Source organism: Populus alba, chromosome 3 (assembly GCF_005239225.2).
Source record: "Populus alba chromosome 3, ASM523922v2, whole genome shotgun sequence".
NCBI lineage: Eukaryota > Viridiplantae > Streptophyta > Magnoliopsida > Malpighiales > Salicaceae > Populus > Populus alba.
This window is the reverse complement of record NC_133286.1, coordinates 4,369,701-4,384,284: the sequence shown is the minus strand read 5'-3', so window position 1 is coordinate 4,384,284 and position 14,584 is coordinate 4,369,701. Positions and strand designations below refer to the sequence as shown.

The 14,584-nt window shown below is 28.6% G+C and overlaps 1 long non-coding RNA gene across 5 annotated transcripts; it reads left to right on the top strand.

Moving 5' to 3' along the window:
- Positions 1-604: 604 nt before the first annotated feature.
- On the top strand, positions 605-4,897 carry LOC118058056 (uncharacterized). 5 transcript variants are annotated; one of them, XR_004689084.2, is made up of 5 exons: positions 605-1,261; positions 2,686-2,777; positions 3,069-3,224; positions 3,605-3,662; positions 4,053-4,897. It is a non-coding gene; the product is annotated as an uncharacterized lncRNA (long non-coding RNA). The 5 variants fall into 5 exon arrangements; XR_004689085.2 differs by having other exon boundaries at positions 3,045-3,224; XR_004689083.2 differs by having other exon boundaries at positions 2,956-3,224.
- The last annotated feature ends 9,687 nt before the right edge of the window (positions 4,898-14,584 follow it).

Sequence of the window (14,584 nt, the reverse complement as noted above, 5' to 3'; positions counted from 1 at the left end):
TTACTCCAACTAGAATTCTGTTATTTCCCTATTCAGTTTTAGTTTGCAGGCAAGACTTCATCTTCTGGTTTGTAATGTCGCTATCTCAGTTCATGTCATGCCCCTTGTCACCACCCAATTTTTGAACAAATAATAAAAATAAAAATATATTTGAGAATGGGGTTAAAACAACACAAATTCAAAGTTCATGGATGGAATTATCAAATTTGAGAATAATTTGGTTAGAAATTGAAGAATTAATAAGTTGGGAAATTTATTTAAATTTTGGATTAGTTTAATTAATGAAATTAGAAGAATTAATAAGTTTGAGGACTTAATTAAACTTTGATTTAATTAATTAAATAAATTCAGGGACTTAATTGAAATTTATCCAAAAAGGGCAAAATTGAAAGAATTAATTAAGGACCAAATTGAATAATCCAGGAATTAAGGACTGTTTTGTAAATAATGCACCAATTTAGGGATTTAATTGAAATTTATCCAAAAAGGGCAAAATTAAAAGAAATTTTTATTTAGGGGTCCAATTGCGAAATTGCCAAAGTTCAGGGGTCAAATTGAAAATTGTTAAACGGTGCCGTGTGCAATAATATTGTTCGTCATCCCTTCCATTTCGCCAGGGCAGCCGATTCAACAGGAAAATCCCAGTGCATCCGATCCAAATTGTGACCATGTCTTCTGCCACGATTGCCACAATCCCGTAGGTGGAGGTGATGGTTTTGTGAAGGTCTCTCGCCTTATAAAAGGCAGGACGAAGAAGACACCAGAGAGAATTCAGAGCACAAAAACTGATACAAAAACCCAGACGAGAGCAAGAAACACAACCCAAAAACAGAGCCGAACAGAGACTAAAACCTGGGGAAACAGAGGGGGGATCGAGAGGCAAAAACCAATACAAAAACCCAGAAAAAAAAAGTCACCAGAACAACACAAGGCGACTGACGAAAAAACCCAGAAAATGAAGAGGAAAAAAGACTGATAAAATTAAAAGCAGAGGAGCGACGCAGTGACACAGCCCTACCATCTTCTTTGTCCCAAACTCAGCCCATCGGACGAACGAACAAGAGTAGAAAAGGAACGGAGAAAAACAGAGAACACGAACAGAGCAGCAACAGAAATAAACACAGACGAACACGGAGGAACGAAACAGAGGTGGAGGAGAAGTTTTGGCCGGCCACCACACCGTCATATATCTTCATCACCGACCGCCCTCAACTTCGTCTTCACCTTCAGGAGCAACGTCTTTAGGAGCGGCAGATCACTGGTAAGTCTTCTCTTCTCTCCTATGCATTTTAATTCACTGCTACTGTAGCAACGCACGCCTGCCATGCGTCCGGGTCACTGGTCTAGACCAGTGACCCGACTGAGTCAACTGGGTCAAGCCCAGCCCATGTGGGCTGCGCTCGGCCCAGCCCAAAATAAAAATAAAAAAAAAAACAGAAAAATAAAAAGGTAGAAAATAATAAAAAAATAAAAAATGTGTATGCATAAATAAAAATAATGCAAATTTATTGGTTTACTCACTAACGCCAGAGTTAGGAATAAAAATACCGGTTTAAATTTATATTATTTTTATTCATTGTATTTTATTTTATTTGGATGAATAAAAATAATGTAAATTTATTGGTTTATTCACTGACGCCAGAGTCAGGAATAAAAATACCAGTTTAAATTTATATTATTTTTATTCGTTGTATTTTATTTTATTTTAGCTAGAAAAATAAAAAATATGGGCATGCGTAAAAATGAATGTAGTATTATTTATTTATTCACTAGCGCCAGAGTCGGGAATAAAAAAAAAACATTTGATTTAAATTTATTGTTTTTTTAGCTACGTAATATTTATCAACGCCAGAGTTGGAAATATTCGTAGTTAATATTCACTGGCGCTAGAGTCAGGAATATTGTAAGAAAATTTTCATAACATAAAAAAATAAACATTTAGCAATTTACAACGAAACTAGCAATGCAGCCTGCCTCAGGCAGGACGTTTAAGGGGTGATAATATCTTCCCTTTTACGTAACCATTCCCGAACTATAGAATCTCTGTTGACCAGTTAGGGTTCCTAGTGACCATAATACTAGGTGGCGACTCCTTAAACAAGAATATTCCCATCAAAGAACAGGATGCCAGAAATCCGTTCTTTCCAAAGATTTAAAATTAATTTTTAGGGCCGCCGCGATGTCGGGTGCGACACCCCTTTGCTGGGGGTGTTTTTGGTTTTTCCTTTTTTAGTGGTGGCATATCAGTTCTTGAGAGTCTTTGTCGCAAGGACTTTTCTTGAGGCTGGGTCTTGAATTTCCAATTAGCTCTTCATTTTTTGTTTTCTTTTGCTTTCAAGTCTGGGCATCACTCTTTGGCCATTTGTTGCTACGCCATCATTGTAGTCTTCTTCGTTTTCCTCCATTGCTTCTTCTCTTATTCTTGGGTTTCCCATGCTTTCACATATTTTTGTGGGTTGGAGTAGATAGATTCATTTGCATTTTGTCTTGGTTTTCTTTCATGCCTCTCTCTTGGGTTTTTTTTGCTTTCTGTTCTGTTCATATGGTCTCCTACCATTGGTGCTCATTTTTCTAGAGGTCCTCTTCCTTTATTTTGATTAACTTGCTTTTGTTTTTTTATTTTTTTTCTATTGATTTCATTGAGTTTATCTTCCTGATTTTTTAGTTTCTTTTCTTTTAATGCAGGTTTGTGTTGTGTTATCACTATCTCTGCAGAATCTTTTTTCGGTTGGTTTACTGGGGCTTTTCATTCCTTTGTGGATGTTCTTCTTTCCCAGGTTCTTTCTCTTTTCATTGCCTTTTGGTTTTCGTCGTATTCATTATGTCATTCTGCCAGTGGTTTTGAGTTTTAGTTGAATATTCATTACAAAAAAAGAGAGGTGTGACATCATCATTGTTCATCCATATTGTACTTCATGTTGATTAGAACAGTTCTTCATTCGTTTCTCATTTTAGGTGTTGATGGTCCACTTCCGGGCGTGGCTTACGTGGCTTCTTTGATTTATTTTTTTGGTGTCGTTGATGGTTTGTTTCTGTCTAATTAGCGCGGGTTATTGGCTGCTCTGTAGCTTGACAACCATGTGCTTGCTTTTGGGTCTGGAAGGATGGCTGAGCTTGTGTGGATTGGTCAAGCTGTTTTCTCCCTCGATCATTGTCGACTGTGGCGCTCTTGGGAGGTGGTTGTAATTTCTAGCTTTTGTGGATTGCTCAGCTTTGGGGGAGAGGTGATCCCTGAGTCTGACTCATCTTCTTTTCTAAATTGAGTTAATGTGGTGGCTACTTCTTTCTATAATTGGGACAACAACATCATTATGTATTTAATGCATAAACCCACTTGGCCTCACCTTGGGTTTCTTCCAAACATTTGGGAGAGGTTATTCTGCTGAGTTGAAGTTAACTCCTATTTAGTTTAGGACTGTTGTTATGTTTGGTTCTCCCTTGGTATTTCTTCATTAGGTTATTTGCCTGACTGAATGGAACAAGATGAGTGTCTTTTCCTGTTGATTTTTCATTTAGTTTCAGTTTTTTCTGGCAGTTATGGATTTTTGACTTCTATTGTCAACTCATGATGAGCTTTGTTGGCCTTTCGTGTTGGTTTTTGCAGCTTCTGTCCCTGTTTTCTCACCTTCTTTCTCACTAGGATTTGGAGGACTATTTAACAGGTCATGTCTTTTGGTTCTGTCCTTAGAATTGTCTTACATTTTTTCTTGGTCTATTCGTTGCTTCCTTGCCCCCTGTTTTCTAGCTTCCATTATTGCCCTCTATGTTTATCTTTTGTCCCCTGTTAGTTTGATTGCACTTCTTTATATGTTCTTCACATTGTTATTTGCTTACCTTTTGATCATGCTAATTTTTTTTTTTTTTTTTACTTCTGTGTTATTTTGGTCGTTGTGGCTTGGCTTTTGATCATGGTGCTTCTGTTGTTCCCTTTTCTTTTCTTCCACTGTGCATGATTTATTGGTCTTTCATTGCCTATGCCTAGATTCATTTTGTAGGGGCTTCTCCATGAAATAATTGATTCTTCTTTCTCTCTTGGTTGTTGAATTTTGCAGCGGTGTCAGCACTTCAGGTCATTCAGCAGTCTACTAGCTTGGATCTCGGGTGGGAGGATAACTCACCGATAATATGGGAACCTATTTTTGTTTTGGAATAAGTCGATATATTGAAAGGGCTAACGAGAAGGTGGCAAAAAAAAAAGAGAATCACAATAATAAAAAGCAAACACAAAATGAAAGGAAAAGAAAGTCTAACAGATACATAACCGAAAAAAAAGAATCACAATATGGGAACCTATTGATTTTCTTAGAGAGCTTTCAGACATTAATTTGAGGTTAATTAGTCCTTATTTGGGTGACTTATTGGATCTTAAAACACTGTAAAAATCATGCAATAAGAAAAAGTGAGAAATTTTAGATGGTAGACTAACCAATCCTGTTGGCGAACCTGTTATTAAGAGTGTTAGGACTAAAGAAGAAGGGAGAAACAATGGGGAGGCTCTTCTTTCTCCTCTACAAATTTTAGCTACTGTTTCCAGTGAAAAAGCCATAGGTAGTATCCAGCTTTCCTATGCAAAAATCTGTTGATTCTTTAGCGTTCATGAGATGTCATGTGATGGCGACAAATTCTGCAAGTCCCAGTGGAGCTGTAGGCTTGGTATGTCTATATTTCATATATTCTTGAGAAATTCCTTGCTCTTATAAGCTCTAGATATTACTTTGTTAAACAAGTGAATCATATGTCAACGTTTATCTCTGTAGGAGTGTAATTTGCAATTCAATTCGCTCTAAAACTGCCCCTTTTTTTTCAAGTTTCTTGGAGAAATTTTATCCTACAAACATCTTAGAAATTAATCCTCTGCAAAGTAAGATAGGGATGCAGATATTCTCCATACATTGTGCAGATATAAAATTCAATTTTTTTTTATATAAATTATAATTAGGTTTATGTTTTTGATGTTAGGTTTGCTGTTTGTTGTTCAATGACCTCTCGTGTTCTAGATATTACTGAGGAAAAATTGACTACAGTAATGATTGATATCTGCAACCTTTCCCTGCTTATTGAATCCCAGTTTTAAAGAGTTGGACCAACAACTCACATTATAGCAGTTGTTGCCTGAGGTTGCTATCATTCCATGCTCAGAATTTTTTTGAAAGAAACAAAACCAGATAAAGATTCAGCAGTACAAGAATCGATCTTATTACACTGTAAAATATCAGCACTAAATACTATTCTCTCTTTGGTTTTATAACAATATTCAAAGAGGATAGGTAATTAAATAAAAGAAAATTTTAAAACAATGTCAAGATCAAATATTTTTATGTGTATTTATTATTAAGCTTTTCTTGTTACTTTTTAGTTAGTTTTAACAACTATTTTGTTTTTTACAATTTTAATATTTTTTTAACAAATTTTTATTGTATATTTTGATAAAATATGATTTAATTTTTACTTATTTTATAGAAAAGATCTTATCATTTTTTATGTTAGGAGAAAATGTTTTTTAGACCTATTTTTATTTTATTTTTATTCAATTGTTTTCCTAACCATTTTTTTTATTATCATTTTATTAAATAAAACATTCGTTCTAAGATACAATATTATATATATATATATATATTTCAATTATTTTTTATTTAGTCTTTGATTAAATATCATTTATTTTTTACTTGACTTTCACAAAAAAGTTTAATAACATTTTTTTGAATATGTGCAACCTTGCATAATTTAATTTTTTTTTTTTGCTTTGATTTTATTCAATAATTTTCATTTGTGTCTATTTTTATTATCGTTTGATTAAATAAATAATTTATTCTTAAAAACAAAGTTATTAGACACAACTTAATACATAATCCATGTTTCGACATCAAATTTCTTACTTAGTACAAGATCCATGTTTCTCGATGAAATTTTTTGATTTACATCTATTTCTTTATTTTTCAAGTTTAGTCTATGGTTTTTTTATTAGGAATTTTTTTATGGTAAAACAAATGTTAAAAAAAATTGTATATTTATTTTTTTACTTAGAAATAAAATTATTTCATTCATGGCAAAGCGCATGTCAAATATCTGGTGTGTGTATAGTATTTTATTGTACTAGTTTTTTCAGCAACGTGCATTATTAAAAATTTATTTAATATTTTTTTTATTTTTTATGAATTACTTCAATAATTAATAATTAGAAAATAAGAAATCATGTATAATGTGTTTGTGAATTTATTATATGGACTTCAAGAAATAATCTTCAAAAATTTTGTTTAATTTTCTTATAAGCATTGTTAAAAATTAAAACAAAATTATTTATATTATATTATCATAATTTATTTTTTCAAAACTAAAAAAGAAATAGAGAGTGAGATTTTCTCTTGCCACGAACATAAATAAATACTTTTTTTTTTCAATTAGAAAAATATATCTTGTCATTTAAAAAAAAATAAAGTTAGTTTGATAACAAGATAAAAATAAGAAATCATTGGAATTTCTTTTAATTACATATAATTATCAATATATAAAATTAAAAACTCTTGAAAAAAACTACAATGAAAAAAAAGAAAAAGAAAAATTGATTTTTTTAATATCTATATTTTAATATTATAAAATTAAAATGTTTTCCACTACAAAAATTATTATTATATTATAAAAAATTTAAATTACTTTTGTTTAAAATATTTTTTATTTAGATAAAAATCTATAAATAACTCAAACACATAAAGCATATCTTTGAATAAAATTTTATTCAAAAGTTACAGTATTTATGAATTATTTTATTTTAAATAGTTTATTTTTATTAAATGTGGGAATAATATTAAAGATATAGGCATGGATAAATTTTTTATGTTATCTTTAAATTAAGAATTCCTTTTATATATTAGTAAAATCTATCAAAAAGTATAAATATTTTCATCTAAAGTAGTCAAGATAATGTACGATAAGAACCAAAGGCTACCTATATATATATATATATATATATATATATATATATATATATATATAACAATGAGGACTAATTCAATAATTTTCTAAATTTTGAAGTATTTTTATTAATTTTTAATTTTAATTATATGTGAAGTGGATAGAAATTAAAAATATAGGCATGAAGATAAATTATGTTTAAGGGGGCTTTTTAAAAATAGTAACAACTAAAAAACAAATATACTGTAATTTTATGAAGATAAATTTTATGAATCATAATCTTTCTTTTTAATTATCAATTTTGATTATCTATATTTAGCAATTTCTAAAATCGAAAAAATCTTTTAAAAAATCCATATATTTATTTTGTGTATTTATTTAAATAAAACAAGTTTATATCTTTAATCAATTTTATTAAATAAAAGTCATGCATGTATCTATTTTTGCAACAAACTAAAATTATATTGGATGCATACTTACAAAATTCAACATGGAAAATTCAAAGTGAGACACTGAATAGTGAACCACAAAGTGCTCTTTCCACATAAATAACATTAAACTTCCCTAGAATATTAGAAAGTGCCATTTCTGCAGTGAGACACTGAACAGTGAAATAGCGTTTTGTTTTGGTTGTTTTGTTGATGATAACTAGATCTTAAAACTAATCCATGTACTTTTACATTATGCTATAAACTGGTCCCTTCATTAGTTTTTCGTTAGTCAAATGTTGAGTCGCCAGCATTATTTCCTTAGTTTGTTCCACTAACTTGACGGTAAAATGTGATTAAAGAATCAATTAATTTTAAAAAAAACTTGAGGGATTAATTTGTTTGTTTCACAAAAAACAGACACTAATTAAATAAAATTTTACTCAAATTTTTATCATCATATGCGTGTTTACTTGTAAATTTTTTGGAAGGAACTAGTTTATGGTTTCCTCAACATAAAAAATAAAATAAAATATCTAGGCTTAAGAAACTAGCTCGATTTAGTGGATTAATTTTAAATTCTTCTTATTTAACTCTTTATCTATATCAAATTTAAAATTAACCAACATGAAAGTTAGTCTAACATGATCCAGTCAACATGATATTTGCAAAGGAATTGCCTATACATGACCTAGTTGGCTTGATGTGTACAAATTAAGACAACTCAAATGACCAATAAAAACATGGTTTGAATTTTAAAAAAGAAAATCAAGATGACATCTTTTTTTAACATTGAGATGACGAGATACTAGATCAACTCAAGCTTCGCAATTTAACTCGTTAGATGCACAACTCAGATCATGAACTCCATTGGGTCTAAAATCTATTTTTTATATAATTATGCGATAACTAAAATAGACATTTACAAAATTAAGCACTAAACAAATTTAAAAACGTATGTTTGAGACTGTGATAACTACATATAAAGAAAACAAAAACAAATTAAGTTAACCAATTCAAAATCAACAAAATATTAAAGTGAAATTGAAAGGAAAAAAAAACAACAAAAATCATTCGATCAAAAGAATAAAAAATTAGAAGATAGAATTTTTTTTTTTTTTAAAAAGGGAGGATATGAATAGTGAAGTAGGAGGGAAAACCCTAACTTTTTTAGTATAATAAATAATTTTTTAATTAAATTAAAATCTTTATCTCATACAATTAGAAAAAAAAAAGTTAAATAAAAAAGGGAAGAAAATGTCTAAAGACCGATTTGTGAAAAAATAAAAAGGAAACAAAATGAAAAAAACACCAAATCAAGAAGTGAAAAAAATATAAGGACCACTTTAAAAAAACCAAAAAATATATATAAAGAGAAGCATAGCTTTTTAGTATAGTAGTCTATTTCTAATTAAATTGAAAACTTTATCTCATATAAAGAGGCTAAAAAAAGAATTAAATAAAAAATAAGACTAATTTGTAAAAAAAAAAAAACAAAAACAAAACCAAATAAAAAAGAAAGAAATTTTTTTTAAAAATAAAAGTGTTTCACTATTCATATAAAAAATGAAACACTATTATAGTATCCAACTAGACAAGTGGCCTATACTACCCAACTATTCTATTTTTTTTTACCCAAAAAAAGAGTTTCAGCATTATCAAATGTGAGAAATAAATATTTTAAAAACAATTACATGCGTGCAAGAGAAGAGAGATTTGGTTTAAGAATGCATGCTAAAAATCTAAACATGAACTAAAACAAAGTGGAATTATATATAAAAAAAACCTTAAAAAAAATTAATGATTTATTATAGCCTGTAAGGTAAAACATCGTTGATTAGCAAAATATATTTACCTTTTGCCCTTCTCTACACAAAACAATTGACCTGCTAATGAGGTAAAGTTATCTTTTTCAAGTGATCTAAAAGTTATTTGTAAATTAATTGACAATAATTTAATAGGTGTATTTGTTTTTTTGCACACTAAAACAACATCGTTGCCCTTACAAGAAAAAAAAACAATTGACCTTTTGTTTAGGGTCTATTTTATCTTTTCTATTTTATTTGCATAGTAAAATGAAGTCAATACCATTAAGACTTCAAAAATATTGACCTTGACAAGAGGCATTGTTTAGTCTTTTTCATGTTTTGTGTACTATAAAATGACAAAGTTAACCTTAAAATAAAAAAAAATCTAAAGCTTGCTTGGGATGACGTTTTCATCCTTGTAATATAGCTTTTTTTTTTTTTTTTGTAATATTTAGATGCTTTAGAGGCTATTTAGTAATTTAAAATATTGAAATATTAATAAATCAATAAAAAAGCTAACATGTGCATAACACATGTCAGCACATGATATTTCACCACGTGATCAAGGAGACATTTGATAGTCCAACATGTAATGTGAAGGTGTAGTTGATGGTGTGGCATGTGTTGTCATATTCGTGGTGGTTCAGCGGCAATAGAGTTTTTTTTTTTCTCCCTATCTTTTCTCTCTCTTATGCTTTAGTATTCACTATGAGCCTTTAAAATTTAATTGTATCATTTGGATTATATTTATATTAATGCAACTTTTTTTCCCTTATATTTTTTTTTCATATCAACACAACAACAAAGGAAAATACCATGCAACATAAAATTTATTTCCCTGTAGAATCAATGCAACAAGTACACAAATAACAGGCGACAAGGAATTTAACATAGTCATGGAATTTAACAGATATATACACTTTACTTTCCCTATTAAAATTAAACTATAATTGCAATATTATTTCGTGATTTATTCAATATTTTATTTTGATATTACAACCAAGAATAAAAGTGAACCAGAATTTATATGATATTTTCTATAAAAATTTTAATAAAAAAGAGTTTATAAAAACAAAAACAATACAATGTCTCAGTTAGGAAAAAAAAATTTTCATTAACAAAAATAACTTAGAATTGTCTCAGTTAATGAGAAGGCCCGCCACAGACCAAGAGGACAGCTTTAGTGAAGCCATCCCAGCCAAACCATCTTAGGCCATGTTTGTTTCTAGAAAGTAGTTTTCGGAAAACTATTTTTCAAACTTTTCTATGTTTGTTTGTCATTAGAAAAGTTGGTCAATGAAAAACGCTTTCCGGTCAACAGAAAACACTTTCCAATCAATTTCAGTCAAATAAAAATTTAATTTAGTTTTCAGGAAAGTGTTTTCCCTTTAGTTGTGTTTGTTTTCCGGAAAGTGGTTTCCGAGAAATCACTTTCCAAACTTTCTTGTGTTTGTTTTCCAGTAGGAAAGTTGGTCAATGGAAAACACTTTCCAGTAAAAAGAAAATTTGGCTTGGTTTTCAGGAAAGTGTTTTCCTGAAAAATTTAGGAAGGAAACACTTTCCGGAAGTTGTGAAAAATTTAGAAATGTCATTATTTGCTGATTATAACAAATTTGATCCTCAAACTTTTGATTGCTATATATATTTTGTTTTGAATATTTATTTTTCAATTTCATCTCTTAAAATTTTATTTTTATATTAACTTTGGTCCTTATTTTTATAATTGCTATTTGCTTTTTCCTTATCATATTTTTATTGAAATTTTTTATCTATCAAATTTGGTCCTCATTCTTTTGATTGTTACTTATTTTATTTGAAATAATTTATGAAATGTTGCTTATTATTATTTTAATTTCTTCATCTTTCATTTTTTTTTTAATTTTTTTAATTTGATCTCTATTATTTTGATTATTATTTATTTTATTTATGAAATTATATTTTTTTTTCAATTTCATTCTCATTCAACTTTTTAATTTGTAAGATTTGTTCCTCATTATTTTAATAAACTTGAGAAAAATAAAATATTGATAAGTTATTTTCCAGCTCATTTTCCATGATATAACCAAAATTGGAAAGTATTTTCCAATTCATTTTCCATTACACTACCAAACATCGGAAAATACTTTTTCGGAATTTACTTTCCCAGAATTCACTTTCCAAAAAGAAACTACTTTCTAGCAAACAAACGGAGCTTTAATCTGAACATGCACCAGACAAAGTCGATGAAAAGACGCCAGGGAGCCTCAGCAGCCAAGAAGAAAGTGCGGGAACACCCACCGCACGAGAAGAAATGCGAAAAACAGAGACGAAGCGCGGTACAGATTGTGAAGCCACAGGATTCACACACAGTGCACCGTGGTTTAATGAGCACTCTTAGTTTATACTAGTTACATGCCCCGCGCGATACCGCGGGTCAATTATTTTTTGCATTTTAAAAATAGCCAAGATCTAAAAGTGTTAGGTTTTTTTGTAAAGTTATACCCAAAAGTCTCAGTTTTGGTTGCATCGCCTGATCCAAGAGTAATGTTTATAATATTAATAATAACATTAAACTTGGGTTAACCCTTAGCATAAAAGTGTCTGGACTACAATACCAAATCCAATAGCATTGGACGTAGGTCTGGTTGCAAGGTTGTGTCATAAAAGTGTGATAATTAAATAGATTAGTTAAAAAAAAACCAACATGAAGAAAAAAACTAATGAAAAAAATAGAAAAAAAATATAAATTAATTGGGTTAACCCGTCATATCTTGAATTCGCATCATGAAAATTTGATAAAAAAAAAAAAACAAATTAATGGGTTAACCAGAATTAACTGGGCTAACTCGTCAAACAAGGTTAACCTGTCAAACCCGGAAACCGTGTAATGAAAGTTTGATAACTAAATAGAAAAAAAAATTTAACATTAACAATTTAAATTAAACGAAAAAAAATTAATTAAAAAAAAAACAAAAGGCATCAACCTTTTCACTGTGGATTGCACTGTGCAGTCCACAGTCAAAGGCATAAAAAAAAAAACTAAAGGCATCAGCCAAAAACTACTTAGAAAAAAATTTAATATTAATAAACTAAATTAATTAAATAAAATTAATTAAAAAGAAAAAATAAAAGAAAAAAAAACTCTAAGAAGAAAAAAAAAAACTAAATAGAAAGAAATTTAACATTAACAAACTAAACGAAACGAAAAAAAAAATTAAAAAAAAAATTCAGGTTAATTCGTCAAACCAAGTTAACCCGTTAAACCCGGGATCTGTGTCATGAATGTCTGGCAACTAAATAAAACAAAAGTGAACATTAACAAACTAAAGTAAACAAAAAAAAAAATTAAAAATAAAAAAAAATCTGGGTTAAGTCGTCAAACCATGCTAGCCGTTAAACCTAGGATCTGTGTCATGAAAGTCTAATAACTAAATAAAAAAAATTTAACATTAACAAACTAAATTAAACACTAACATTTATGAAAATAATAATAAAAAAATTGACCGGTCAACCCGGAATTAACTGGGTTCACCCGTGAAACCAGGTTAACCCGTGAAACTCGGGATATGTGTCATGAAAGTCTAATAACTAAATAGAAAGAAATTTAACATTAAGAAACTAAACTAAATGAAAACAATTAATTAAAAAGAATAAAAAGAAAAAAAAATTATATTTTAAACTTGTCAAACCAAGTTAACCCGTTAAATCTGGTAAACGTCTCATGAAAGTCTGACAACTAAATAAAAAAATTAAACATTAATAAACTAAATTAAACAAAAAAATTTTTGTTAAAAAAAACAAAGGAAGAAGCAAAAAAAAATCCCAAAAAACATTAAAAAAAAAAATAGCTAAAAAAACTAAGACAACTTAAAAAAAAAAGGCCTAAGGAATCGGTGTTTTATTGTGGAAATGAAAAAATTAATTAAAAAGAAAAACCATAAAAAAAAAATCTGAGTTAACCCATTAAACCTGGAATGCGTGTTATAAAAGTTTGAGATAGAAAAAAATTAACATTAATAAAAATTTTTATTTTTAAAATATCCATTAAAAAAACAAAGAAAAAAAAATGAAGAAAAAGAAAAGCAAAAAGTAAAAAAAAATTTTTTTTTGAATTAATTGGGTTAACCCTCAAACCAAGTTAACCCGTCAAACCAGAGATTCGCGTCATGAAAGTTTGATAACTGCATAGAAAAGAAATTGACGGGTTAACCCATAATTAATTTGGTTAACCTATGAAACCAGTAAAAAAAAAATCTGGGTTAACCCGTTAAACCCAGAATGCGTGTTATAAAAGTTTGAGATACAAAAAAAATTTAAACATTAACAAATTTTTTTTTTAAAATATCCATTAAAACAAACAAAAAAAAAAAAAACAAAAAGCAAAAAGTAAAAAAAAAAGAAAATGAAAAAAAAATACAGCTCAATTAAAAAACAATGAAAAAAAAAAAGACTTAAAAAAAAAGCAAAAAGTTAAAAAAAAAAAAAAAACAGCACAGATCAGTGTTTTTACTTGTCAAATCAAGTTAACCCGTTAAATCTGGAAAACGTGTGTCATGAAAGTCTAATAATTAAATAGAAAAACAATTTAACATTAACAAACTAAACTAAACAAAAAAAAATTAATTAAAAAGAATAAAAAAGAAAAAAAAATTTAGGTTAACCCGTTAAATCCGGAAAACATGTCATAAAAGTCTGATAACTAAATAAAAATTTTGAACATAAATAAAGTAAATTAAACAAAATTTTTTTTGTTAAAATAAAAAAAAACAAAGAAAGAAGCAAAATTTTTTTCTCAAAAGGCATAAAAAAACAGCTAAAAAAAAGACAACTTTTAAAAAAAAAAACATTAAGCAACAGGGATAGTGTTTTACTATGGACTGCACTGTGCAGTCCATTCGCGTAATGAAAGTTTGATAACTGCATAGAAAAACTAAATTGACAGGTTAACCCATAATTAATTTGGTTAACCCATGAAACCAGGTTAACCTATAACTAATTTAACAAAATAAATTAAACAAAAAAATTAATTAAAAAGAAAAACCAGAAAAAAAAGGGTTAACCCGTTAAACTCGGAATACGTGTTATAAAAGTTTGAGATAGAAAAAAATTTAACATTAACAAAAAAATTTTTTAAAAAAAATATCCATTAAAAAAAAAAGAAAAAAATGAAGAAAAAAACAACTTAAAAAAATCAAAAAGCAAAAAAAAAAGAAAAAAGAAAAAAAATTAAAATGACAGCTCAGCTTTTACTGTGGACTGCACAGTGCAGTCTATAAGGAAAATACCATGACTTCAGCTCATCAGGAATATCATCAGGGATATACACCATGACTTCAACTCATCAGTGATGTCATTCTATGTTTAGAATCTCTGTTTTATTATGTTTCCAAAATAGCTGCAGCCTTGTATATTCCTTTACTAGCTTTCCTTACATAGTTTACATGTTCTGTAATATATATA